Below are 27,637 nucleotides of genomic sequence, written 5' to 3'. Positions count from 1 at the left end.
CCACTGAGCCAAACCGGTTTCGGCTCTTCTTTAATATCTTTAAAGAAATAAGGAAAAGTTTTAGAGAAAATGCCTTGTCTGAAAATTATCACATGACTCATTGGGATTGGCAGATTTTGGCCAAAACAACTCTGGACACTAGTCAACATTTATTATGGAAAGCAGAATATGATGAATCTGTGAACAACAGGCTGTTTGTGGGCATTCACCAGCCATCCCACCCAGGAGCACGCTGGGCTGCATTCTAGCTATAAGTCCCGTGCACTCTAAGACATCTTCTGAAAAATCCATGGAAAGGACTCTGATTTATTAAGTTTTGTCTAGGTTGTGCATGCCTATAAACATTGTGCATAGAGTGTCTCTGTTAATTACTGTTTTGTGCCTTTGTAGTCTAGTTTAATTTGTTTAAAGATAGGGCCTATTTTACTTTGCTAGGAACCCCACCTACTTGTAGTAAGCTGAACCAGGGGCAGGGATAGTAGCAACTTCACAGCAGCTGCTGAGAGTTCTTCATCTTAGAGACACTCTCTGCTCTCCCTCTCAAGACATCAGCCACTAGAAACTTTTAGTTAGTTGAAGTTCTTTCTGTCTATAATATAACTTGTTTACTGATTAATGTTCTTTACTCTATTAGGTTAGTATGAAGTAAGATTCTAAGACTAATGTCCCAGTCCACCTTTTACATGTATTCATTCAGGGTTTTTGTTGTTGTTGTTGTCTCTGTTTTTAAGATCTCTTCTTATATACAAGGTTTCATATTTTTAGTCTATTCAAAAAGAAAAAAATATGGGAAATAATTATTTAAACTCTCCCAAAATTTATCCTAGAAGGTTGGAGCTACAGAAGTACCCTTGAATAGGATGCAGAAACAGCAGCAACAGATGTATGTGTGTGTGTATGGGAGTACTCTTTTTTTGTAAATAAATAAAACAAATAAATAAATAAATAGTACTTTTACAACTAAAGCTATTAGAGTTACTGCAGTCCTGGGAACAAACCTCCGGGCCTGCTATCTTCCCACATACACACCCACCCTTTCGCCAGCCTCCTGAGAATCGTCAAGGTCATGTTATCTCTGTTATGCTTCTTAAGAATGTGAGTATATTTTCCATTGGAAAAATAAGCCTATTTCTGAAAGTAAGGGGAAAAAGAAGGTTTTTCCTCTATGTGCCTAAGAAGCAAAGACTATATATATATAAAAAACTTAAATAATCATGTTATGTTAATCTGGGAGTTGATTACTTTAAATTAATAAATTACTTAATATTGTTTAATAATAATAATACACAATCTTTTAGTCTAATATATTTGACTACCTTTCCAGGGTTTAAATTTTTAGATTTGCCTTCTCTCCTTATGAAGGAAATTTTATATTGATACTTAAGGTATATGAGAAGCTCTGTCACATAAGGAAATAATAATTATATTCTATTTATATATGCATGTTAAATAGATTTAATACACTTTTATTTATAAATAATAGTTATAAGCTATAATATTGTAGAATATTGTATTTTACAGAAGGGACAAGATTCCATGTCATTTGCATTACTCTATAAGGTATCTGAATTTATATAAATGCTAGCAGAAAAAATCAAAAGAAACAACAATTTTATTATAGAGCAGAATAAATAAAAAATAGTTATATAGTTTTTTAGATATAAGGAAGCATTTTCAAAACAATTTGGTAAATTATATATTTCTCTCCCTACTTGTCCCTTGCAATACCTCTTTTCATTCCAATTTACTATCCTATGCACTATCTCCTTCCTCCAATTCCTCTCTGTACTGTGTGAGAGCTCCTAATCAAATTTGGTTAGATATCATTCTTAAACATGATCTGATTAGAGCCCAGCTAACCTTTCTCTCAGCAGGCAGTCTGGCCTGTGGTGATCTGACTAATGCTACTGTGCCTCCCATCCCTCGTGTAAGCAAAATAATGCCTCTGCTGAGGCATTCCATTGGGAAGCTTGTTGAGGAAATCATGCCCATTTGACTATCCTCAGGGACCAACAAGTTATAGATTGGGGCCACATTAATCTACTGATAGTGACCCACATGGTCATTTTCAACCTAACCACATTGACATTCTGGTTCACCATGTTTCTAATGTTAGTTATATTGGTTATGCCTGAGGTTTGGACTGAGGGAGGGATGAGTTCTCCATGACCTCAAGTACTAGGTTTGCCAGTTCAGAAAACTTTATGGAGATTAAGCCATGCTTTCAGCCCTTTGAAATTGTGGCACGGTGACTACCAGAACTCCTCTGGCCACTATAGTATAGCTTACAGACAATATCCTGATTTTCACAACTCACCCAATGTCTTTGCTATGGGCCCCGTTCTACTAATAAACCATAATTCATCCAGTACAGGTTGGAGAAGGAGCTTATATTGCATCTTGTATTACCACCCAGAATATTACCTCATTGAACATCAGCACTATTATGGTACTTAGGAGAGAAGCAGAAATCCTAATACCTGTTTTCTCATCAGGAAATGGCAAGGCTCATCAGCTATCGAAGTCTTAGAAAGAGCATTGAGCCAATTACTGCACAAAATATTTTTGGGAATGCTCATTGCAGCCATCATCTTGGCTGTTGTTATTCTTGCTACTGCCAATGTCGCCGTTGTGGGCCTTTCTGAGTCTGTGCAGAAGCCACATTGGTAGACAATATGGTCTATAATGTGACTAGGGAATTCATTATATAACAACAAATAGATTAAAAAAAAATATTAGCTGCACTACAGGCAATAAAGGCAGCCATCAGATATCTGGGGGCAAGATAGGATACCATAGCATACAGGCAAATGCTTAATTGTGATCAGGAGCATAAGCACATATGTGTCACCCCTTTAAAATGGAACAGTAGCTGAAGCCAGTTTGGCTCAGTTGTAGAGCGTCAGTCTGTGGACTGAAAGGTCCCAGTTTCGATTCCGGTCAAGGGCATGTATATACATTGGTTGAGGGCACATCACCAGTAGGGGGTGTGCAAGAGGCAGTTGGTTGATGTTTCTCTCTCATAGATGTTTCTAGCTCTCTCTCTCTCCCTTCCTCTCTGTAAAAAAATCAATAAAATATATATTTAAAAAAATGGAACAGTAGTCACTATCAGTAGATTGATGTTAAATAGCATTTATAAGGAGTCTTTATGCTAACCTTAATAAAGAAGTAAACATGTTACAAAGACAAATTAGAGAGTCCTTACTTGCTATCAATAAACATAAAAACCAGACTACTGCCTAGAATACAGTAAAGGAGCATTTGGAGTGGATAGACCCCACCACATGGTTTCCTAAAATTAATTGGTACCTGATAGGACTAACCATTGCTGTCTTTTAATTCTCTTTGTTTTCCTTATAGTCTACAAAATCAGAACTCAAGCAGTGAATGTGCTTTGTGGACCCTGACATTCTAAAGCAGAAAGTTCCCCACCTCCCTCTGTCCTCTGCAGCCAGAAAAACAAAAAGGGAGGAAATGTGGGGAAGCACAGAACTTGGTTGGAAAGTCTGTAAGGAGGATTATCCCAAAGGTTCGGAGGGTCTTTTCGGGGGTATTGCCGAAGGCAGTAGCCCCTGCCTTGACTTTTCTAAGCAAGTCGAAGCTCCCCGGTGTTTTGTTGGAATCTCTATGTTTAGTCTTCAAACTCGACCTTGCGGAAACATGAGCTTTCTCAAGGATACTTACACTGCTGATTTTATCTAGAGGTTAATTTTAATTCAAGCTGTTGTTACAATAAAAGCCTAACAAAGCAGGCAATCAAGGCCGTTTTGGCTCTTTATGCCAAACAGCCCCTTAGCCTTCTCTTTCACAGAAATGTATGTCAGAGTAATCTATTCATCCATCGCTCATGGTCTACTGGTCAGTCCTGGCAACAAAGAGATTTAAAAAAAAATTGAGCTTGAAATTATGTAGGACTCAAGTATTATAGGACAGAGTTGCACAGTATAGTCAGGCTCAGTAATATTCTATGCACTGAGTTACATTACTTCAGTCTGTTTCTCATTTGATAGCAATCATAACTTCTGCAAATATATGTGTTTGCAAAACAGGTAGACTTATACTACTATGGTCTGAGGTATAATATTCAGAAAATCATGGATTTCCAGGCCTTAATATTTAACAGCCTCATAATTTCACTCCTTGTTCTTGCATTGAGGACCACAGACTTTTATTTTAAACAACTTCCTTTTTATTCTTCATAGGTTCTTCTTTATTCATATTTTTCCTTTTTATTCTTACATTGATTCTTCTTTATACATATTTTTATTTATTTTAGAGAGGAAAGGAGAGGGAGAGTTAGAAACATCAATGATGAGAGAGAAACATTGATTGGCTATTTCCTGCACATCCCACACTGAGAATTGAGACCAGTAATTGAACTGTGACCTCCTGGTTCATAGGTTGATGCTCAACCACTGAGCCATGCAGGCTGAGCTATGTAGTTACCTTTTATAGTGAGAATTTTGGTTTTTGTTGGCTTCATTCTTTTTCTCTTTAAATTAAATTTCAAGGCAGTGCCACATTATGCAGCCATATTATGTCTCCATCCTCAGTCAACAGAAATTACTTGTACATGGCATTGCCAACTGTCTGAACCTCTGAATTAGTGAGATATCTATGATGGATGCAAAGTAATTCCCCGTGGAGCAAATCAATTATCATCTGTTGTGAATCTTGAGTTTAAATCAACTTATTTGTCTAAGATTCTTGCTTAAGAAAGATGGGTTCATTAAGAAAATTATAAAATAAATTAAGGTAGCAGATTCTATTAGGAGAGAAATGCCTACAAGACTCACTCTATTTTAATGAAAATATTTTCTATTTGACAGCTCAGTTCGAGCAGAAAATGATAATCTTACAGCAAAGAAGAACTAAATGTGGGTGAGCATTTTATAGAGTAGGTAGTTAGACAGGCATGAGCAGAGCAGGGATAATAGGCCAGGTACAGAATGTCAGTGGGCAGAAAGTCCCCGGTGTCTAGCAACAGACAAAACTAGAGAAAACAAATATTATAGCTAGGACTTTACTTCCAGGGGACCTTTCTTCCCTAGCATGTCTCTAGTCATGTGGTTTATACCCCCTGAGCTTCCATGTCGCTAGTCATGTGGTTTAGACCCCCACTTAGAGTAGAAATGAGGAGCCAGATAATCGATTCACTCATACAAGTCTTTGCATGACCACTCTCTTAAGCATTAAGCCATCATGACAGTGAGGTTCTGATCAGCATCAAATAATCTTAGGAACAAAATCTTGGCTCTGTCAACCACAGAGTCAGAGTTTGATAATATCTAGGCCTCAGTTGTGTTTCAGTTTCAGTCCCAGAGAAACAGCAAAACCAGACAAAGGGATGCCATGGCTGACATTAGGACTAGAGGCAATGATTAACGACCCCTTATCCTAGCACTAACCAATCAATGGAGATCTTGACCCTGAAAGGTCACACCTGGAAAGAGAATTAATATTCTATTGAGATTCTCCCCTGAGACCTTCCCTAAAATCCCTGTCTTTAGAAAACAGATAAAAACCCATAGGACAGGGACCCAATGCATACACTCTCTCTTTTGTTGTGTGCCGACCTTCTCTCAGTGGTCCATACCTTTGATTTCTTTCTCCTAAGCTCCATGTGTCCTTCTTTTGCCTCTGTAATTTGTTTCCTGAGTCCATGCAGCCCAACTGGCTCACTTCTTCTCCCTCTGTAACTTTCTAAATAAATTCCTGGGTAGATGTTCTGGAGTCTGAATTCATTCTTAGCTTAACTCAAGAACCGAGGTCTAACTCCTCTGGTAACACGCTCACATCAGCTTTCTAATAATTCACTGTAGTACAGTTTTATTGATTTATAATAATGGACTTTGTCATAAAGAAAACCACTTTTGTTCTCATCTTTTCCACTGCTATAAAATGAATTTGTTTTCTGATAAAGTATAAATAGAACTTTGGCCAATATTAGTGAGGGTTAAAATAAATTGAATATTTAATTTTCTTCTTTCCACAGAAATATTTCCACATGAAGTTATAGCTAAAAAGAATAGACTATTATATAAACTAAAATAACAATAGTGCTAACCGAACTGTGGGGTATCCTCATCAGATAACTCTTACATAATAATACCAGAGATAAAGATTTTAGAGGACTTTTTCCTGAAAATGTTTTATGGGAAATGTTGACACAGAACTGTCTAGGGGTTAGCCAAGTTTTTTGTTAGAAAAAGGTCAGCTTTCCTTTTATGTTTTCTCTGAGAGAGAAGGAAGTGGGGGAGGAAAATAGAATAAGTTTTCTTTTGAGTGGTAAGAAAAGCTACACTTTACTTTCATATAAATTTCCACAAAGTCTTATTTAGAAATGTAAAGTACATACTGCCTTCTCTACTTAAGTTGTTCAGGAATTCTCACTAACTAGCAGTCCTCCTGCTGAGTGGGTAAATCCCTAGGTGACTGTCTTGAAAGAAATTCTTGGAGGCAGAGATAATCAACCACTGGAGAATCCATCAGGGAAAAACAAAACAAAACGAAGAGCAACCTCACAAAGAGGGAAAAAAAAACACTTTTGATAATGTGTAAACATAGCATGTGGTTGCAGTCACTGGATTTAGTTATGAGCATTATAGTTCAGTGGTTAAGAGACAGGACTAGAACATTATATCTGATTTTGAATTTTTGCTCTGCAGTTGACCAGCCATGTGACCTGGGACAAAGATACATAGTTTCTCTTTGTGTCCATTTTCTTACCTATAAGGTAAAAATAAAAATACCTACTTTATTGTAGTTTGTGGAAGCTTTAAATGTGTCAATATATAGCATGCTTAGAGAGTCCCTGACAGATAATAGGTGCTTTGTAAATATTATTATAATTATTATGAACATTATTGTCACCGAGCTTTATAAATGGTATGCTCATGGAGAGGGATGCTGGAGAGAAAATTATTCCCTTTGTTTTACCTAAAAAATAAAGGAAAGAGATATATCTCTTCCTACTCACAGACAGTATTGTAGTTATATTGACAAACTAATAGAAGTACATTTAATATTACAACTTATTAAATATAAATTATGAAATATGTACTTATTAAATATTATACATATCTCACCTGAAATTTATTAGAAATAAAGATGCTTATGTGCATTTTAATGCTCATTTTTAGTTTCACAAACTATTGATCACAAAGAGGTGAAATATATCCGAGGTGTGTGATGTGAAATGTGAAATTCTCGGGAATAAGATTTTGCAGTCCAATTAATTGGCTTTAAATAGGTTGTGTCATGCCATTAGGCATACACACTTGGGTAAGATTATCATATAAAAAGTGGTTCAATTAAGACAGATGCCAACAACACAATAGTAATGATTATGAAATTAAATAATAAAACTCCACTAATTTTTCCTTTGCTTTTATGAAGGAATATGTTTCTATCAGTAAAGACACATATGTAGTATGTAAATATATTCTCTGGAATTTTGAGAGCTTAAGATATACAAATATAATAGTAGCAGTATCCAAGAACATTGACCAGCTAATAATTTTACTTAGGTAAATGAGAGATTCTAATAAGGATGCTTGAAGGTATTTATATAAAAGCCTACTATGCAAAGTGTTCCCTCGAGAATTTGACCAACTGGGAGTTTGATTGCTCGCTATGATGTGAGATGACCACCAGGGGCCAGTGAAAAATGAAGGAAGGCCCAGCTGGCAACCAGCAGGGGAAGAAGCCACTAGGGACCCTACCTGTGCAGAATTTTATGCACTGTGCTTCTAGTTTTATTTATTTTATTTATTCATTGCCATGGTGACAAAGGGCCTCTGGGCAGCAGGACTGGGTCTGCTGGGGCAGGATGTTTGCTTCATTGCTATGGTGACCCCTTGGTCATGGAGGGCCTCTGGGGGACAGCGAGGCTGGCCTGCAGCTTCACGGCCGAGTGCAGGCCAGGAGAGGAGATGTGGGCCTGCCTCCCATGGAACCAGCGCAGCTCCCTCCTCCTGCGGAAGCTGCAGGGCTCCCATAAAGCAGCGTGGCTCCTGGCGGTATGCTGCGGTTCCCGGCCTACTGCGCGTGATATCGCGTGATGGGCTACTAGTACCTTGTTTATCTATATAAGAATGTGAGTATAGAACAATTAAATAGCAAAGCTGAAGTTTTCCTCTTTCTTATCCTGTTGCTACCTTTAACAGAAACCTCATAGTCACAGACAACACTAAGGTGGTTACTAGAGGGTAAGAGGGATTAAGGAGGCAATAGAAGAGAGTAACGGGGATCAAATAAATGGTGATGGAAGGAAACTTGACTTTGGTTGGTGAACACACAATGAAATGCACAGATGTACATAAAATTATATACTTGAAACTTTTATAATCTTTTGGCTTGTTAATCCTCACCCTAGGATATTTTTTTCCATTGTCTATTAGATTGAATAAAAGGGAGAAAGGGAAAGGTGGAGAGAGAGAGAGAGAGAAACATCTATATGAGAGACACATTGATTGGCTGCCTCCTGTATAAGCCTCTGAGCCTCTACCAGGACCAAGTATCAAACCTGCAACCCAGGTATGTGCCCTTGATTGGGAATCAAACCTGATACCCTCCTGTGCACAGGCCAATGCTCTAACCCAGGGGTGTCGAACTCAATCAGAGAAGGGGCCAAAATCTAAAATCCAGCCTAAATCGCGGGCCGAATGGTTTACTGAACAGTCATAAACTGTCATTGTGATGGAAACGCAGCGGAGTGCAGTGATGACAGCGAGGTGCGGGCCACATTGCAAGGCCTGGCGGGACGGATTTGGCCCGCGGGCCTTGTGTTTGACACATGTGCTCTAACCACTGAGAATACTTGCCAGGACTTGAAACCTATATAATCTTATTAGTCAGTGTCACCCAATAAATGTAATAGAATTAAAAAGAAATACTTATTTCTCTTTATTCTAATTATTATTTTAAGTTATAAATGTGACAACTCATTACGTCACTCATATATTTAAAAAAATAATATAGAGAAAAGATTAAGAAGCCATTTCAAACTAAATGGATTTCTCTTGCCAATAAACATCACTACTTACTCATGGACTATATCCTTCTAAGACTTTCTAACATTTATATGAGTATATTTATATGTACTTAAATGAGTTCATAGTCTTCATTATGTACTGGGCCTTTACTTTGTAGCACCACTTTGTCTAGTCAATATATTCCTCATAGGGCTTAAAGTTGTATCTTGTTTTTTGAACAACTGCATAGTATTTTATAATTGTTATAATTTGTTTAATAACCTCAACTAGTAAATGTCGATTTTGTTAACAATTTTTTAAATTGTAAATCATGTTTTAATATTCAAAGATAAATATAAAATAAATGTTCAATATGACACACAACCATACAAATATAAATTAAAAATATATATTGTTCCATACATATCAGATTGGCAAAAATAAAAAATTCTACCCACTTTAAATATGAATGAAGATGTAGAGAAATGGAAACTCACTGGTGGTGGTTGTAAATGGTAAATTCGAATAACTTCACTAGAGAAATATTCTGCTACCTTCTGTTTCTTTCTTAACTTGATGAACTTCTATTAATTCTTTCCAAAATATCTATAAACTTCCCTACCTCAGAAAACCTTTTCCTTACCTTTCAAACTAGACGAATTTCCTTTGTCATGTACTCTCAGAAAACTGCGGACTTTCTCATGGAAAACTCAGACTTTCCTTCTGGATTTTGCTCAGTTAATTAATTATACATTAAGTAGCATGATTATTTGAAAAACTCTATTCCACTAAACTGTGTAGATAGTGATATAAAAAACTGTCTTTTCTGCATTGGTCACAGTGTTTATCTACCAGTAAGTACAAATATTTATTGCATGAATGAATGATCCTGCTTCATGGCATTGCGTATTTGGTGGTTATGTCAGTAGAGTGGGTCAAGTTTAACACTCAGCTCTCAGAAGACAGAGAGTTGATCTGAATTAATGCTTTTTGTTCCAGGCAATTGAAACCTGTGGTATACCAGAACTCTGGGCAGTTAGCATTAAGCTGAACTTATAAAGCATGTTGGTTACATGCTTGGATGTGTAAGGTCTATAGTGTTTAGACAAAAAAAAAACCACTCTATAGGACAAAAAAAAAAAAAAAAGGAAAGAAGGAAGGAAGGAAGAAAGGGAGAGAGAGAAGGAGAGAAAAAGAGAAAGAGAGAAAGAGAAAGGAAGGAAAGCAGCAGGCCTGCAAAAAAAGCAGAAATACAGATCATATAGTCCCTGAGAAAAAGCAGCTTCAGTTTCTGATTTTCCTATTCCTAGCTCTAGTCTCTTGAGCAGTATTAGCTGCATTTATGTTCTTTGAAATTTCCCTGTTTGTGCATGTCATGAAATATCCATTGAGAATATTTCTGTTTGAGTTACCAAACATGCTTTGACTTTACCAGTTCTTATTCCATTTTTTCAATATAAAAAGACCATATAAAAGAAAACAGAGAAATAAATATAAGCAAATTATTTCTACCGAAATAGCACCGAAAACTTTATTTGTAGACCAGATGAGTAAATATGTATAAGATAATATTTTTCTAACACAAGACATAGCAGAGTTCATTTGAGAATGAATCATAGAATAGACTTTTGGGAAAAAATGATAGAAAGAAAATTATGCTTTTCAATAAGTTCTTCATTTTAGCATGGTTTATAACTACCTCATACATTTATTTAAATATTTCTGACATGCATTTGACATTTTTTTAGAACTCAATATTTTCAGTGAAATATTATTTTGATTTTGCTGCTAATGATATTCAACTGTTTATCTCTCTCCAAATGTACCTTCTATCGTGTCTCCTACTGAGCACAAAATATGCTAATATAGTCATTAGTGTTTCTAATTTAAATCCATTAGGAAGAGGAAGATAATGTTGAAGATGTTACCAATTTGCAAAATAACCTAATTTATATTCATTTTCTACTCTGTTTCTCAACTACAGCTATGTTGGCAGAGCACTAAAATCAATTTCAACTGTTCTCTCAAAATATCCTGAGACCATTTAAAGCAGAAAGACACATGTGATTCAACTACTCTGTAGCGATCAAAGAAAAAATATTGGCAGTTTCCCACCAAATTAATACATAAAAGATATATTATATATTATATATACACTCATGTATAAAAAAGTGCTCCCTCCCCTTCCTGGGTTCTCTTAAATCATTGTCCAAAGTTATTTCTTTCATTTGTATCATATTTATTTGCATTATACTCACTTCAGTGACTTTGTTTAGATTATACATTTCCTTTGTCAAAAAATTTTTTGGAAATGTTTACAGTTGTCAAATATAAATAGGATCTTAAAGATTTTTCAGTTTTTCATTCATGTGAATAATAGGTCATAGAAACTGTACAGAAGCGAATAAAAAGCAATATGTTCTAGGACTGTGAGTTTTTGGAAGGAAGAATTAGAAAAAATAAAGCATTACCTATGACAGGTATTGGTTTGTCTATGTTATCACCTTATCTCAAGGGCTATGGTTGTTGACCCTGAAAGCAATCCAGAAGATTTACAGAATCAACAAGTTTGAAAATCTTGTTGCACACTGAGGATTCTACCCTTAAAAATATTGTTTTGAATAACCTTGAAGAAAATTGCTTATGCTCTCCAGTCTTATTTATTTTCTAGAATAAAAATATTTGTTTTTGAGACCGATTATTTTTTAAATTGCCTGTGTGTAGATGAATGCACTTGGCATTTCATTTGGCTATTTATTATACTGCCACAACTTAGGATATATGTAGAATTCTTTCTATGTTCCACATAAAAATGTATTATGATGTTTATGCGGTATTTAAATAAGTCAAAGGCAGCTTTATTTTGGATTTCACTTTAACATAAGAATTATTACCCTTCCAAAATATACTCAAACTTATACTGGGACATCAAATAACTCACCATGACATTGAAAACTATGCAGCTTTTTTTTTCTTCTTGTTTCTGGCATAATAGTGTAAATAACAAGACTTTTATACCAGCCTAATTCTTAATTCTCATGAAATATCATGTATTTGACACCTAAGTCAACTTTTAAAACACTTTAAAAACATCAAAAATTATTTCCCTTTAGTAATAAAAATAAACATGTCAAAAGTGGAAAAATATTTTCTAAAATAAAATTATATAATTATTATGTTATCTTCTCCTAGCCCACTTAATCAAGCCATATTAGGTAGCATCTTGGTTCAGATTGGATATGTCCACACACCTTTTGAGATTAGAGGGAAGTAGAGTCCCCAAGAAGATAATGAGAAGAGATGCAAGAGGGAGGGGGCAGGAGTGGGGGAGAAGGTGCTGTGTATTTCATTCCATATGGCCTGGATTTTTATACAGAATGCCATTTTTTCACCTAAATAACATCTACATCTCTCAATCGCATAAGGTCAGTTCTGCTACTGTGTCAAGGCCAAGGGCTAGAAGTGTTCTCCCACTCTTTTCTGAATGATGTGCACCCCACACCCACTTACCTAAAAAGGGGCAGACTGTCACAGGTGATGATGGCATGACAGATATTGTGATCTGGCACCTGGCATTTATGGGAATGAATGTGTGTGTATTTTTATATATAAAATAAAAATCATTCTGTATATTCTGTTTAAAATAAAATAAAGTCTACCTATCCTATGACTTCAATTCAAATACCATCTTTTCTATAAAAAATATCTGTGAATGCCTGGGTGTCAACATAAAATAACAATAGCTGATACTGTATGATAAACATTTTCAAAGCACCTTTCAAATATTGACTTACTTCTTATCTAAAACATAGATCTTCATTCTGCAGATGAGAGAGTGGAAGCTTTCAGAAGCCAAGTATTTTGTTCCAAGTCTCATAATGAGAAATGTTAAAGTTGGAACCAGCATTCAAAGTGCCCAGAATATGTGTACTTAATTCTCAAATATACAGGCTCTTGTTTTCTTTGAAGTTTTGTGGTGCCTAGTTAATTTACACTTGTAGTATATTTTAATTTGTAATGTTGCTTAGCTTCTCATAGATACACATCTTACTTTACACAATAAAATTTATGTTTCTAGAACATGAGATCACAAAGAGGAATTATACAATAATAGTACCGAAACAAGCTGCTCCTTAGAGTAATGATAGTAAAAAGGAAAATCTCAGGAACCCGAAGGTAGCAGGTCTCCCTCCTGAACATTTTGGTAATTTAGGCCACCGTTTCTTAAACTTGGGACTGTTGTGATTTTTGAACTGGATAATTGTTTGTTGTGGGGTGCTGGTCTGTGCTTGTTTTCCCATCCAGACTAGTGACAAAATGTCTCCAGACCCTACTGAATATCTCATGGGGCACAAAATTACTCCCAGCTGAGAGCTACTGCTTTAGAGATTTCTTGTCCATTTTATGGAAAATTTTTTCTTTATAAATTCTGCCTCTGCCATCACTTGATCAAGTCCAGTCTTCTAGAGAAACATGCATCCTGTTTTCTCATTCATCTTCATGTGAACCCATGAACCATTTCAAGACATCTATCAAAACCTCCTTTAGTCTTACTCGTGCTTAGGGTCAAACATAAATCATTGCTTTAACATTTTTAAAAGGGATTATATTTTCATACCTTTTAAATTTTTCCTTCACCACTTTTAAGGCTCTCCAGATTGTCCAATATTATTATACAACTAGAAGCCAGGTGCATGAAATTCGCATATTGTGCTTTTATTATTATAGATTGTGGTGGTGATTATTAGACTATATAGAGATCTCAAAATTTCTCACACTCAGAATTTTATTGTATGTACATAATACCTAAAGAGGTGGGAGATGGGACAGAAACAATGGTTTCAAAGTAATCATGTTAGGTAGTTGGAGTTGGAAGCACTGGCTCCAGGTGCCTCTATTTTGATCTCAGAAGTTGGCTAAAATAGGTGTGTTAGTAGGGTGGTATCTACTACTAACTGGGACTTTCCATAAAAAAAAAAAAAGCCAAATAAACATTATTATTTTCAGTTCTCTTGTACTTGGAAATATGTCCTGTAATGATGCCAGGTGAGCAACCTTCAAAGTCTATGACTGATATTTTTTAATTGTTTCAGAAAAGAAATGTTTTAAATTATTGGGTAAACATTGTTGTATAATATATATAGTAACTGTATATGACATTTTGATTTGCTTAGTATTTCAATGTCAGGCATTCCCTAATCATCATTTAATATTCAATTTCTATAATCTTTCTGCTACTACATTACAGTTCCATTAGCAATATAAGAGTGAGGCAAAATGCTAATAAACAAAATTAATTTTAGATTAACTCATTGCCAAAGTTACCAGATGAGATTGTAAAATTTCATCATAATTTATTTTGCAGAGCATTGCCTTAGAATATCTTGTACACCAGTTATGTTAAGATAACAACTTTCTAAATATATTTTTATTGATTTTTAGAGAGAGAAAGAGAAAAAGGGGGGGAGAGATGGAGAAGTATTGATCCTAACACCTGGACAAGTTCCCTGATCAGAAATCAAACTGGCAACCTGTCACTGTACAGGGCAATGTCCAACCAAATACATCAGGCAGGGCTTAGTCACATCTTTGTTCTATAAAACATGAAGAATTTTATATTCTTCCTATTTAAGAAAATGTAATTTCATTTTAAAGTTGTTTTAATTTTATGAGAGCCACTACTTTTAATAAAAATTACAGAATTAAATATGCTTTTGGACAGTTGATTTTTATGTGTATTCTATGACTTTGATTATTTCATAACTTTTTAAAAAATTTCAATTATAGTTTAAATTTAATATTAGTCTGTATTATTTTTGGATGTACAGCAAAGTGGTTAGATGACCACTTCTTTCTAACTTTTCTGACAAATGGAGGTACTCTGATAGTATTAGCTATTAGTGAATTTTTCTTAAAGTACAAAACCTGTAATTCTGTCATCTTCAAACTGCTATAGTTACTATTTTGTAAACTTTGCTAAAACTTATATCATTGTATATTTCTGGCTTTATCTGTGCACTTACAAATTATATGTTTATATGTATGCATATATATATATTTATATTTATGTATATATACATATGCATTATCCATTCATACAGAGAAATTTATTCATGCTCAAGTTCTATTGTATTATTAATACTTGCTCTTTTCCTTTTCATATAATTCTATATTATAACAGCTTCTATAAGCACAGATTAATTTTTATAGACTTTGCCATGTTTCCTAAAATTTTACATTGCTTGGTCTTATGGAAAGATTATTCTTGTGGCTGTTAGTTAGGAATTGACCCTGGTAACTACTATTGAATAAAGACAACATAGAGGTAAAAAAAATTAAATGGTCATTTATAAAATGCCTCAGAAAGATGTTTAAATTGAAGAACAAGTTTATGAGATTTGGTATTCAAGGCATCACAGATAAATGAGCTTTAAACATAATTTCATAAGTGTGACAGAAAGAGCAACCTGATTTCATATTGCTAATGAGTTATCTGCAAAAAATGTGATTGACTTGATAAAAATCCATCTTTTGAATTTGATTTCTGCAGTGTTAGAGACCCAGGATAATAATGGCATTCCCTGTTTACTCAACCCATAACTCACCTGATGATGTTTACCTTGTACCCATTTTGGTTGCTAGTGTTCCACATAGATGAAAATGGCAACCCTCTATCAGCAAGACAACATATTTAAGAAATTTGTATATTGGGTATATTGAAAACTCATGAGAAAGGATATAATCTCAGAGGTAGATATTTATTCGTTTCTGATTCTCTATATTTTCCCCAGTAAATTGAAATAGACTGGCATAAGTATAAATCCTAGAACGATGCTAGAGAACATTGCAAGGGAGGTTTCAGTGAAAACTGTTGTAACATTATCCATTTACCTTGACTGCAAAGAGTCATATAATTGACCTTTCTTTTTACTATAAAACTCATACTGGATTTTTGACTCTTAAATTGAACAAATGCCAGAGGTATAATGATAAGATTTTGTCAGGTGGGTTTGAGGTTAATAGAGATTGACATAGACTAAAGATCAGAACAAAAATAGAAAATATGACAAGCTCTGCAGGATAACTTTGGCTGACCTTCTTGTTAATTACATGTGAGCAACTGCATGAGGGCTTCCGGAAATGACAGGGAGTGACTTTGACTGTCACTAAAAGTCCTTATATTAGTAGGGAAGGTTAGGAACTTTCTTTTTTTTTTTTTTTTCTTTTCTTTGACAGAGTGATGACAACTACCATTAACCTATTACAACCTTAAAGATAAAGAGGTCTAGGAAAAACTTTATCACATCTATTTTATTAGCCTCACTGTATGCATATTTTACTCCTCATAATCTGCTTCAAATCCTCTTTGAAAATAGTATGATATAAATATGTCATATTATGAACATTAAGTCATAGAGTGAGTTGTTTTCAAATCAGAGAAAGAGGTCTTATTTGATAATGGTAATGATATAATAATCTTGAGGATATATTGGATTATAAAAGTGCTGAATGGGGATAAAACATGTGATTTTCTAACATTTAGTAACATTGCAATATTTCAAAATTTAGACTAAATATTAAGCAGTAGAGATTATTGAAAACAAAAGAGTTTTGGAAAGAAAATGCAGGTCTATTCAGAAATTTAAAATGTGTAATAAAAATGTTGAAATATGTAATGGTTATATATGCAGTAACACGAATGATTCTCAAAAAATAATAGTGAGTAAAAGCAGGTGGTTTTCAAAACACTGCACACTATATTATTTCATTTTTATGAATTCTGGGAAATTGTAAAACTGCAGGATCCAAATCCTATCAACCAGTGGTCACCATAGAAAGGAGTGGTGGACAGAAGAAGACTGAAATGTCATGGAACTTTTAGGTTATGACAAATATTTTATATGCACATTGTGGTGGACGTTATACAATTTTAAGAGTTTTTTTCAAATTCACAGAACTGAGTGTAGATCTCAATAGATTTAATTTTACTGTATGTAAATCATACCTCTGTAAGTCTGAAAATTTGTTTTGAAAACTTAAAGTAGACATCATATAGTTTTCATTTGATTCCTAGTACTATCATTGCACATTCTCTAGAATGTATTTATTAGCTATACTTATAAAATCAACAGTAATGGCTAATATATCTCTCTTTTATTTCTTATGTTTATCTGAACTAAGAAGTATGGTTACCTTGTCTTTTTACAATCAACATTAAGTTCTGAGGTCAATTTTATATTCTACTAGGGCCCCAGTGCACAAATTTGTGCACCTTGAAAGGAAATTTGTGCACCTTGAAAGGCTGCAAGGCTGCTGTGGGCACAGGGATAGATGTTGGCCCATCCTCTGTGCCCCCACCCAGCCCCTCCTGCCACAAACCCTGGTCCCCTGTCTGCCTGCAACCTCTCTCCTGACACAGCCACTCCCATCTCCCACATACTGATGGCACCAGCTCCACTTGCATCCACTGCTAGTGGTGGCCCCAATTGCTCTGCTCAGTCAGCGGGTGCGAGCAACAGCTGCTTTCCTGATGACCCCTCAGGAGCAGGGGGAGGTGGAGAAGCCCTCAGGAGTGATTGGGCCTGGCAGCCGCTGCTCAAATCTGCTGACAGTTTCAAGCGATTGGGACCGGTGCTGGGTGCTGGCAGCAGGTTTGAGCAGTGGCTCCAGTGCTGGCTGCGGGTACAAGTAGGGCTGGTGCTGGCAGTGGTTGCAAATGGTGGCTCCAGGGCCAGCAGCAGGTGCAAGAAGGGCCATTGTTGGCAGCAGGTGTGAGAGGCAGCTGCCAGCCCTGATAGCCCCTCAGGAGCAGGGGGAGGTGGAGAAGCCCTTAGGGAGATTGGGGCCAGCAGCCACTACTCATACCTGCTGATGATGCCGAGCAAGCAATGGGGATAGCACTGGGCATTGGCAATGTGTGTGAGTGCTGGGCATGTGGGAGCAAAGAATTTTCAGTAACCACTAGAGACAGCGATCAGTGCCCCACCTTGGTCTGGTGCCCCACTCACCTGTTCCACCATCCTGCCGAGGTGGATGCCCGTCATGTTCCATGCTCTACCGTCTGCTGACAATGCCTGTGCCATGTTCCATGTGTGCCTCCTGGTGGTCAGCACACGTCATAGCGAGAGGCTGTTGGGTTGTTCTGTTGTTTGATTGTTCCACCATTCAGTCTATTTGCATATTAGCCTTTTATTATATAGGATTAGTGAATTATTCACTGTGATGAAGTCCTATTTTATTCTATGAGCTCTTTGTGATTTTGCCACTCTAAAGTCATAGTACTAATTTTGTTTGTCATTAACATAAACTTATTATGTAGGAGAGATCAGTCTTTAATGATTTGATATGCAAAGGAAGCATAGCATAGGAAAAAGAGTTGAAGCTGTGATGACAATGTAGCCTTACTTTATATTCTTGGCCTTTTGCTTTAAAGGTTATGTGGCTGTAAGTAAATCACATATTTCTGAATCTTAATTTGTTATTCTATAATGTGAAGATAATCAATGCTGTCAGTTATTCTTAGATCTTTAGAAGAGTCCTACTTTATATTGTCAACTAGCATTGAACAAAATTCTGATAGATGTATCTTGAAAAGCTACACTTAAATATCAGCTTATTCTTTTTTCACTTTTATATTTTAATTTGTTATAAATTGAAATATACATTATAAATAGTGAAATTATACAGTGAAATGTATATATTTTCTGTTTATAGTTCAATGCATACCCTTGGGTAACTCACAGTACTGTCATGATATGGAGCATATCTACCTTCCATAAAGTGCTGTTGCATGCTTTCCCAATCAGCTCCCACCCGCAATTCCTGAGTCACTATTGTTTGAAACTTAACCTAGTTTGATTTTACCTGTTCTAGAATTTCACATAAGTGGAATCACATGTTATATTCCCTTTTGTGTCTGCCTTCTTTTACTGATCACAGTAATTTTGAGCTCTGTTCATACTATTGCTGAGACATGTTCCATAGAATGTGTATATTAGTTTTTACCCATTCCCTCTTCTTGGGCATTCCAGAATTTGTCTATAATGAATTAAACTATTATGAATATTCTCATACAAATAGTTTTGTGGGTATATGTTTTCATGTATCTTACATAAATACATGAAACAAAATCACTAGGTTATAAGGCAGACAAATTTATTTTGTTTTAAGAAACAATCAACATTCCAAAGTTGTTTTAGTTCTTCCACTATTAGAAGAGTTCAGTTGCTCTGTATTTATACAAGCCTTGGTGTTACTAGTATTCAAAATTGTAACCATTCCTTGCCGGGACCGGTTTGGCTCAGTGGATAGAGCGTCAGTCTGCGGACTGAAAGGTCCCAGGTTTGATTCTGGGCAAGGGCATGTACCTAGGTTGCAGGCACATCCCCAGTAGGGTGTGTGCAAGAGGCAGCTGATTGATGATTCTCTCTCATTGATGTTTCTAACTCTCTATCCCTCTCTCTTCCTCTCTGTGAAAAATCAATAGAAAATATATATAAAAAATAAAATAAAATTGTAACCATTCCAGGAATATCTGATGGTAATTCATTTGAATTCTCATTTGTTTCCCTAACCAACTAATAAAATTGAGAACATTTTAATGTGCTAATAGCTTCTTTGTCTTTGTGAAATATCTATTTAAGAAATGTTCCAATTTTTATTGATTTGCTTGACTTTTTATTACTGACTTATAGTATTCTTATTTATTCTCGATACAAGTACTGTATCTGGCATATGGACTGCAAATATTTTTCCTATCTGTGGCTTAAGAATTTATTAATGGAGTCTTTTGATAAGCAGAAGTTTAATTTGCTTAAATTAATTTATAATTTTCCTCCTATTTAATCTTTTTCCCCCTTTTGGCTCAAATACTCAATATGGAGTAAAACAGATAACATTAAATAAAAGGATATGCTTACATGCAAAGTATATTTTCATGAGAATCTTTTTATTAAACAAATAGAAAAAGCACAAGTGCACATTCAACTATAAAACTATTGAAATGGCAAGTTACACTCATCTACTATGAATAATACTTCAAATGTTGGTATGTGCCATGAAATATAACTTAGACAACCATCAGAGATAAAATGTTGAAGGGCAATTAATACTTAGGTTATACCAAAATTACAAAGGAATGTTCAATAGCATGAGTAAAAAATATTTCATTCTATTCCAATAAAAAAGGAATAACTGAGAATATTTTTGATAATATTACATGACCTAAAGTGAAAAATAATTTTCTGAGGTTCCAAATGTAAAGTGATATTTTTATTCATTCAATAATTATTTTATCCCTGTACCTCCTGAATGTGATTAATTTATTTATATAAGAAATATTTATTCAATAGCTACTAAGTACTAGTCTTACTTTGATTTGAACTAAGAATGAGGGAATGCTAAATAAAGCCTCTGAGCTGAGCAAGTAGAGGATGGTGTTTGCTTCATTTTGTTCTTTTCCTGAGTTTTCAATATTAGGGTTCAAAGATCAATTATAAAAGAAGAAGAGAAAGAGGAAGAAGAGGGTAAGGAGGATCAGGAGGAGGAAGAGAAGAAGAAGAATGAGGTAGAGGAGGGGGGTACATGGCAGAGCTAACTATTTGTGAGTTTCCCCGAGAAGCATTTGAGAACTCTTGATAGCTGATAGTTTCTAATCTACCAATTGAACAACTAGACCTAAAAAGTGTTTGTTTTTTTACTGACTCTACTGTATTAAAAAAATTAATTTTAGGATCCCAATGGCCCTTGTTTATCTTCTGTTATTTTTCTTTTATATAGATCATTGTTGGTATTTAATAAATGTTTGGGGGAGGCAGGCGATTAAAGGGCCATAAAAATAAGAGTATTTAAATTAGTGAGCAAAGAAAATCATGACATTATATACTTCTCATTTTTATAACCACCACTTGGCATAAAGGCATTTTAATAATTTGCATTTATTTCATAGCAAACTGATTAAATTATCACTGACTTGATATTCTTTAAGCCTTTAAAAGAATAAGTAATTGCACTGAGAAAGTTCTGCATCATCCTGAGTAATATTTCTTGATCTTAGTCTGCTAATAAGTTTTATTTTAAGACAAGTGCTGTGATATGTCATTTTTCGTTACATGGTGCATCTCTAAAATATTTACCAGAACCCACTTCAATATCCATCACACATATTTCTGCATCCAATTATTGTAGAAAAGCTGTGGTGGATCATTATTTCTACTACCTAATCTAGAAAAAACACACACAGTTACTCGTTTTTTCATGTTATTTCAGAAGACACTATACAGAAAGACCCCTTCTCAGTTAAGTGGAGGTCTCCTCTACACCCCTTTCCTTATTTTTCCTCAGAGAGCAATTTCAGACCTTGGCATGCACTGAGGATCAGGCTTGACCTATGCAGAAAGCCTCTGCTGGGGCGAAGATAAGCCAGTATAGTGTAGATTGCTGCGTTGATGGTGTGGAATCTGGAGAGCTGAAATGCAGAGCTGCTAATTTTCTCCCACTGGACTTTAGCCGAGTGCTGAAGCAGCTGGGAGTTAGAATGGAAACATGGAATAAAATTCCATACAGTTGACAGATGATTATAAGTTGAAATCCTGACCGAGAGAGGGTGTTCAAGAAACATGACAGGTCATTTCTTTAAGATCTTTGAAACCAGAGTGAAAATGAAACTAATGCAAATTAGCCCTGGCCCTGGACATACTGAATTCTTGATTGAATCCTTGATGAGACTGGCAATACATAAATAAATAAATAAATAAATAAATAAAAAAAAAAAAAAAAAAAAAAAAAAAACTTACTGGGTACCCTGAACAGCTTTAGCTTAAAGGATATCATGTTATTCTGTGTAATCCTTTTACTGTGACTATTTTTAACCCATTCAAAAGAGAATTATAATATTAGAGTAACATGTAATATACAATGCTTAGAACATTATAAATAAAAAAAACTTCTGTAAAGTACAATTGGATGAAAAGGCATGGAAATATGAGTCTGCAGTAATACATTAAATCTAGATAGTGCCTGGTCAGTGTTTCTCAGTGGTTGAACCAAGATGTCCAAGAGGTCATGATTTGATTCCCAGTCAGGATACATATTAGGATTATAGGCTCAATCTCTAGTGTGGGTGTGCAGAAACATCAAATCAAGGATTTTCGCTCATCATGGATATTTCTCTCCTCCTCTTCCTCCTCCTTTCTCCTTCCTCCTCCTCCTCCTCCTCCTCCTCCTCCTCCTCCTCCTCCTCCTCCTCCTCTTCTCTCTCTGCCTTCCTCTCTGAAATCAATCAGTGATGGGCGAACATTTTCAGAAGTAATCAGATGCTAATGTATGTGGTCATGTTTTCCAGCTGGGAAATGAGCGGACCTGTTTTCATTGTTTGTTGTTCTAGTTTCCAATTTCTCTCAGCTGAGAAAATCTTTTTATGGATTAAAAGAAGCTTTCCAGACTGAAAATAGGGGATATACAGCTTAATGGCTAGAATGTGTTGCCAGGATTTTGCAATTTAGACAGTTTATTATGACTAGAACAATGCTCCAATGCATTGAACTTTAATGTTGAAATGTCAGCTTCCTACTGAGTACTTCAGGAGCCAGGCCTACACCTGCTTGCTTTCAGAAGACTAGTCATTTGCACCCACTTCCAGCCAGTAGGATTTGCAGTTAGTAGTTTTCATCTGCCAAACACGAAAAAAAATATTTAGTAATAAAACTTTTTAAAAAAAGTAAATACCCTCCATTTCCAACATTAGAAAAAAACAAAAACAAAAACAAAGGAGGGAGCAATAGAGACTAAAATGAAAGGGACATTTCATCGTGATTCAGCTCTTTTCAAAATAAATGTTTACTCATCCTGAAAAAAATATCATAATTTCTTAAGTCATTACTTTTTATGTTGACCCATGAGTAATAAATGCAGTTCAATTTACATGACTAAGGATGATCAAATGTGGCTTGATATTAAAGTTAGGCTACAAAGAAAAATGACTCCAATGACACATCTAGAATATAAAGTACTCAATTTAAAGCAGGAGCACTAGAAGAGTTAATTTGGTTGCTGGATGAATTACTATTCCAAAATTATTTGTGGTGAGTAATAGGATTACATTTATTAACTACATAACTTCCACAAAGTGAATCATCACCTCCTGTGGTGTCCTATTTTTTTATTCACTTGTTTTCAGAAACAGTCTAATTTATAGAAAAAAAATACAATAACAGGAAATACATTTCCAGAGAGAATGAAGACAAATGAGATTTAGTCATTGGATCCAAAATTCACAGGGAGTGAATTTTGGATTCAAACATAAATGATAACATAAATCACACACATGTGCATACATGCATTATTTGACCAATATTTTGAGGTAATCAAAGCCTTTTTTTTTCACATGAGTCCATTTGGTTGTCCTCTAGATATTTCTTGAGTATTTTATCCATAAAAACCTATGTCACCTTCACTCTCATTTTAATTAGAGTAAATGAGAACTTCAAAGGAATTGGAATGTAATTATTTGTAGATAGATCTCTAATATAAAAAATAACTGCAATATTTTTACATTTATTTCTAATTTGAGTGTATTTTAAACTATTTTTCAATGGTTGCAGGATAGGGGATTAATAATTCATTTTCACTCACATGTGGGATATAAAATCAAAAGCAACAAATGAGCAAATAAGAAAAACAAAGACTCAGACACAGACAATATTTTGGTGGTTACCAGAGGTAAGGGGTAGAGAGGGAGTAAAGGAGCTTGATATATAGGGATGAAAGATTTGACTTTGGGTGGTAGTCACACAATGCTATAAGTAGATAATGTATAATTGAAAACTATATAATTTTATTAACCAATGTCAATCCATTAAATTTAATTAAAAGTTAGGTAGTCACAATAACTACATGACATAAAGAGATGGAACTGTTGATGCAGAACATGGATGTATGGATGACTGGACAATAAGCCACTAGAGTTCAATGTCCCATGGATAACCTAGCTGGTATTCAATGGGAATGCATAGGGTGAGTTTTTCTGGCAAAACCATTAAATGGAAGCCACTTAAAATAATATCTACTGTGTAAATTAAGAATAAAGTAAGCCACATCTTTTGATTATACCCCCTGTTCAGTTATAAAATCTTAGATGAGATTCTTAACTAATAATTTGGAGAAGTTATAAAATTGGGTTAGCTATTATCCTGTTTAATGAAGATTATTTCTGTAGATATGAAATATCTGGTCACTTAGTACATAAAGAGAAAATAGATGGAGAAGCAAAGAAAACATGGCTGGTCTCTTCAAGTTGCTAGAATACTTCACTTGTTGAGTTCACTGGTATTCATTTTTTCAAATTTATTTTTCAGTTTAAAAAATATACAATTTTATAAAAATTCATATTTTTGCATTGTTTCATGTAATCATGTTTGTTGGAATATGCCTTAATATTTTACTATGTAATGTGCGAGAAAAAAAAGTGCATAATTTTAAAATTTCTTTTATATTTTACATAGTTTTCTCTTTAATGTCTTACCATCTTATTATTAAAAAGCAAAAGACATTATTTCCTCACCATTTATCCCCCCATACAGTCTTTCATCTCCACCCACACTTCTCCTCCCACAATCACCACAGTGTTGTCCATACTCATGAGTTCTTTTTTTTTTTTTTTCCTTTTTAGCTCAATCCCTCCACAACTCACATATATAATTACTAATTTCTTTCTTATGTGAAATGATTATGTCTTCACCTTTGGTTATTCTTTCAGAATCGTCTGACACTAGTGTCATCGTCAAGCTAATTTAACTATAGACCTATTTTAAAAGTCTGAATCATATTTTTCCAGAAGTTACAAAGATTGCATGGAATATTTTCTATCTTTGAAACAGAGCAGCTGGCTCAGTGTATTTCTATTTTGCTGCTGGCAAAGTCTTTCTTTTTCCAAATGAAAAATATGCGATGAGTTGATTTTTAATAGAATATACATTTTTTTAAAAATAAGCCCGCACTCACACAAAATCATATCAGTGTAAATGTGAGATATGCCTCCACAGTAAGTCAACACAGAAAGGATCAAGTGGGGAAAAAAAGTATCAAGGGAACAGGTAGACATGAACAATGTCCCTAATACATCAGTTCTTAGAATTTTACAAGTCTGCATTATTCATATGTTATGGTACACTCTGCTTTTGTCACTGGAGATGTATTGAGTATTGCATAGAAGACAATCATGAACTTTTTAAGAGGAAATATATGCAGCAAAGTTATAATAAAGTTTATCCTGTAAAGCTGTTCTGAAGCAGAATGTGGAATGTGTCTTACATCATACCTCATTGTGGTATGTGTTGTCTGCTTGGTGCATGATTATTATTTCTTCTAAAAGGCTGCAGTAAAAATAAAAGCGGTGAAATAATGATATCAAATATTCAATATTTAATGGTATAAGCTCTGTAGCTGGGTTATCAATGTCCATTGAAAACTTTTAGAATTATTCAGATAGACTCTAAAGCAAACATGTCAAACTCGTGGCCCACTGGCCACATGTGGCCCAAAGCGAATATTTTTGTGGCCCAATCAATATAATGGTATATAAAAAATATGTTTTTTTATTTTTTAATTAAGGTATTATATGAGTACATATCTTACCATTGTAAGAAATGTTTTAATAAAAATTTTGTAACTTAATTTTTACACTATCCTGTTATATATAATCCTATATAATAAAAGCCCAGTGACTGAAACAGTGGAATGACCAGAGCGACCCTAGACCAGGATGACCACGGCCCCTCCCCTGGCTGGCCATGCCCCTTTGTCAGCTGTTAGGCAAGCAGGCAAGTGGTTAGGGGCAATCATGCAGGCAGGGAAATGTGTAGGGGCAATGAGGCAGGTAGGCAGAGGTGGTTAGGGGCAATGAGGCAGGCAGGCAAGTGGTTAGGGGCAATGAGGCAGGCAGGCAGAGGCAGTTAGGGGTGATCAGGCAGGCAGGTGAGTGGTTAGGAGCCAGTGATCCTGTGTTGCACAAGGTATGTCCAACTGCCGGTTTAGGCCTGATCCCAATGGATAGGCCTAAACCGGCAGTTGGACATCCCCCGAAAGGTCCCGGATTGGGAGAGGGTGTAGGCTAGGCTGAGGTAACCCCCCCAGTGCATAAATTTCATGCACCAGGCCATTAGTTATTAATAACAAATTACAATGTTCGCCAATGACTGATTACTGTCGTCATGTTGCATTCATTTCCCTTAAGTGCCTTCAATGCAGGCACAGCATTTCCCTCCACTAATACTAGCAGGGAGTATTTTAGCCAACAATTGCTACAACATTAGTACTGACTTGTTTAGTGTTTGCAATAGAAAATATTTTGCTTTTGGAGAACAAGAAAAATAGATCTATTTTCATTACGCTTATTAATTTGTGCAGTTATTCAGTGTCTGGTAAGTTAATGTTCAAGAAAAATATTAATTTTTATTAAAATGTTTTATTATTTTATGTTAATGATTACTCATTTATTCCAGCTCTTTGTATTCAGTATGTCTCTATTAAAATAAACCTATGAAAAATGAAACTTCTGATTTTTTGTGGTCCACATACTTAAGCCTTGTTTATTTGGCCCGTGTTAGCCTTTGAGTTTGACATATATGCTCTAAAGGCAAGTGTGTATTATTTAAATAATTGATAGGGAATCTCACCCAGAAAAGGACTGAGGCTTATGAATAGTATAAGCCTTTTGATATTTACATTTACAAAAATTTTGCCTTGGTCAAAGTCAGAGTCAGGGCTGTATTAATAAGAGGAAATATTTAAAGAAGAGATACTTTTAAAAAGCAATCTATTTAATAAATTTACTAATAGTTGAAAACATATTTGAACACTAATACCAAAATTTTAAAATATTAACTTCTGGATTTAGAATTTAAATCACATTGAACACTTGTTTTCCATTTGGATTTAAAAATCCATTTCTTTACCCAGATTAAGTATGGACTTTTCAGACCTTTCCTCCCTAAGGCTCAAATATAGAATTAATCACTTCCTCTTTGTTATCCACAGTATGTATTGTTCAAATTTTATGTAACTCAAATCATATTCTATTATAATTTGTCTTCACATTTTTTTCTTCCTTAATATGCTGTGAGCTCATTGTGTCTGTTCTGATCACCTTTGTCTCCTTGGTACATAATCTAATACATTGGAGAGTTAGAATGTCTTTATATAAGTGACTAAAATCTTTTCTCAAAGAAAAACAATATTCCAAATTTTGTTTTTCATAACTGATGCATCAGTAAAACAATTCTATCATCTGGTGCTCTGATCCTTCAGAATTAGCTAGATTACAAAGTACATACATTCTGCCTATCAATGTGAAATTATATATCTAAGATATTAGTTTCGCCTCTAACTGGTGTGAAATTTCTCTTAGTTGAGATAAGTTTAGATATAATTATATAATTAAATTTTCTTATTTATTACTTTGTAGTGAAGTTTTTTTTAAATCAATTGGAGTGGTTATATATTTAAGATTGTTGTTACATTTTAATTACCATCTGTATCTCTATTCTAATAGCGAGAGGAAAACAAATAAAATATGTTGGCTAAGCAGAAAGTAATGTGGATATTGCAGATGGATTGCTATGTTTGAGAATAGGTAATCAGAATCTGCTATATGGCTTGGATAA

The 27,637-nt window shown here is 34.8% G+C and overlaps 1 long non-coding RNA gene across 1 annotated transcript; it reads right to left on the bottom strand.

The window, feature by feature from the left end:
- Positions 1–26,597, bottom strand: LOC123651370. The gene is made up of 3 exons (XR_006740028.1): positions 26,528–26,597; positions 11,997–12,000; positions 1–23 (listed from the first exon to the last, which is right to left on the bottom strand). It is a non-coding gene; the product is annotated as an uncharacterized LOC123651370 (long non-coding RNA).
- Between the last annotated feature and the right edge of the window lie 1,040 nt (positions 26,598–27,637).

This window comes from Pipistrellus kuhlii, unplaced genomic scaffold (assembly GCF_014108245.1).
Source record: "Pipistrellus kuhlii isolate mPipKuh1 unplaced genomic scaffold, mPipKuh1.p scaffold_m20_p_5, whole genome shotgun sequence".
NCBI classification, from domain to species: Eukaryota; Metazoa; Chordata; class Mammalia; order Chiroptera; family Vespertilionidae; genus Pipistrellus; species Pipistrellus kuhlii.
This window is presented reverse-complemented; position numbering and strand designations above follow the sequence as displayed.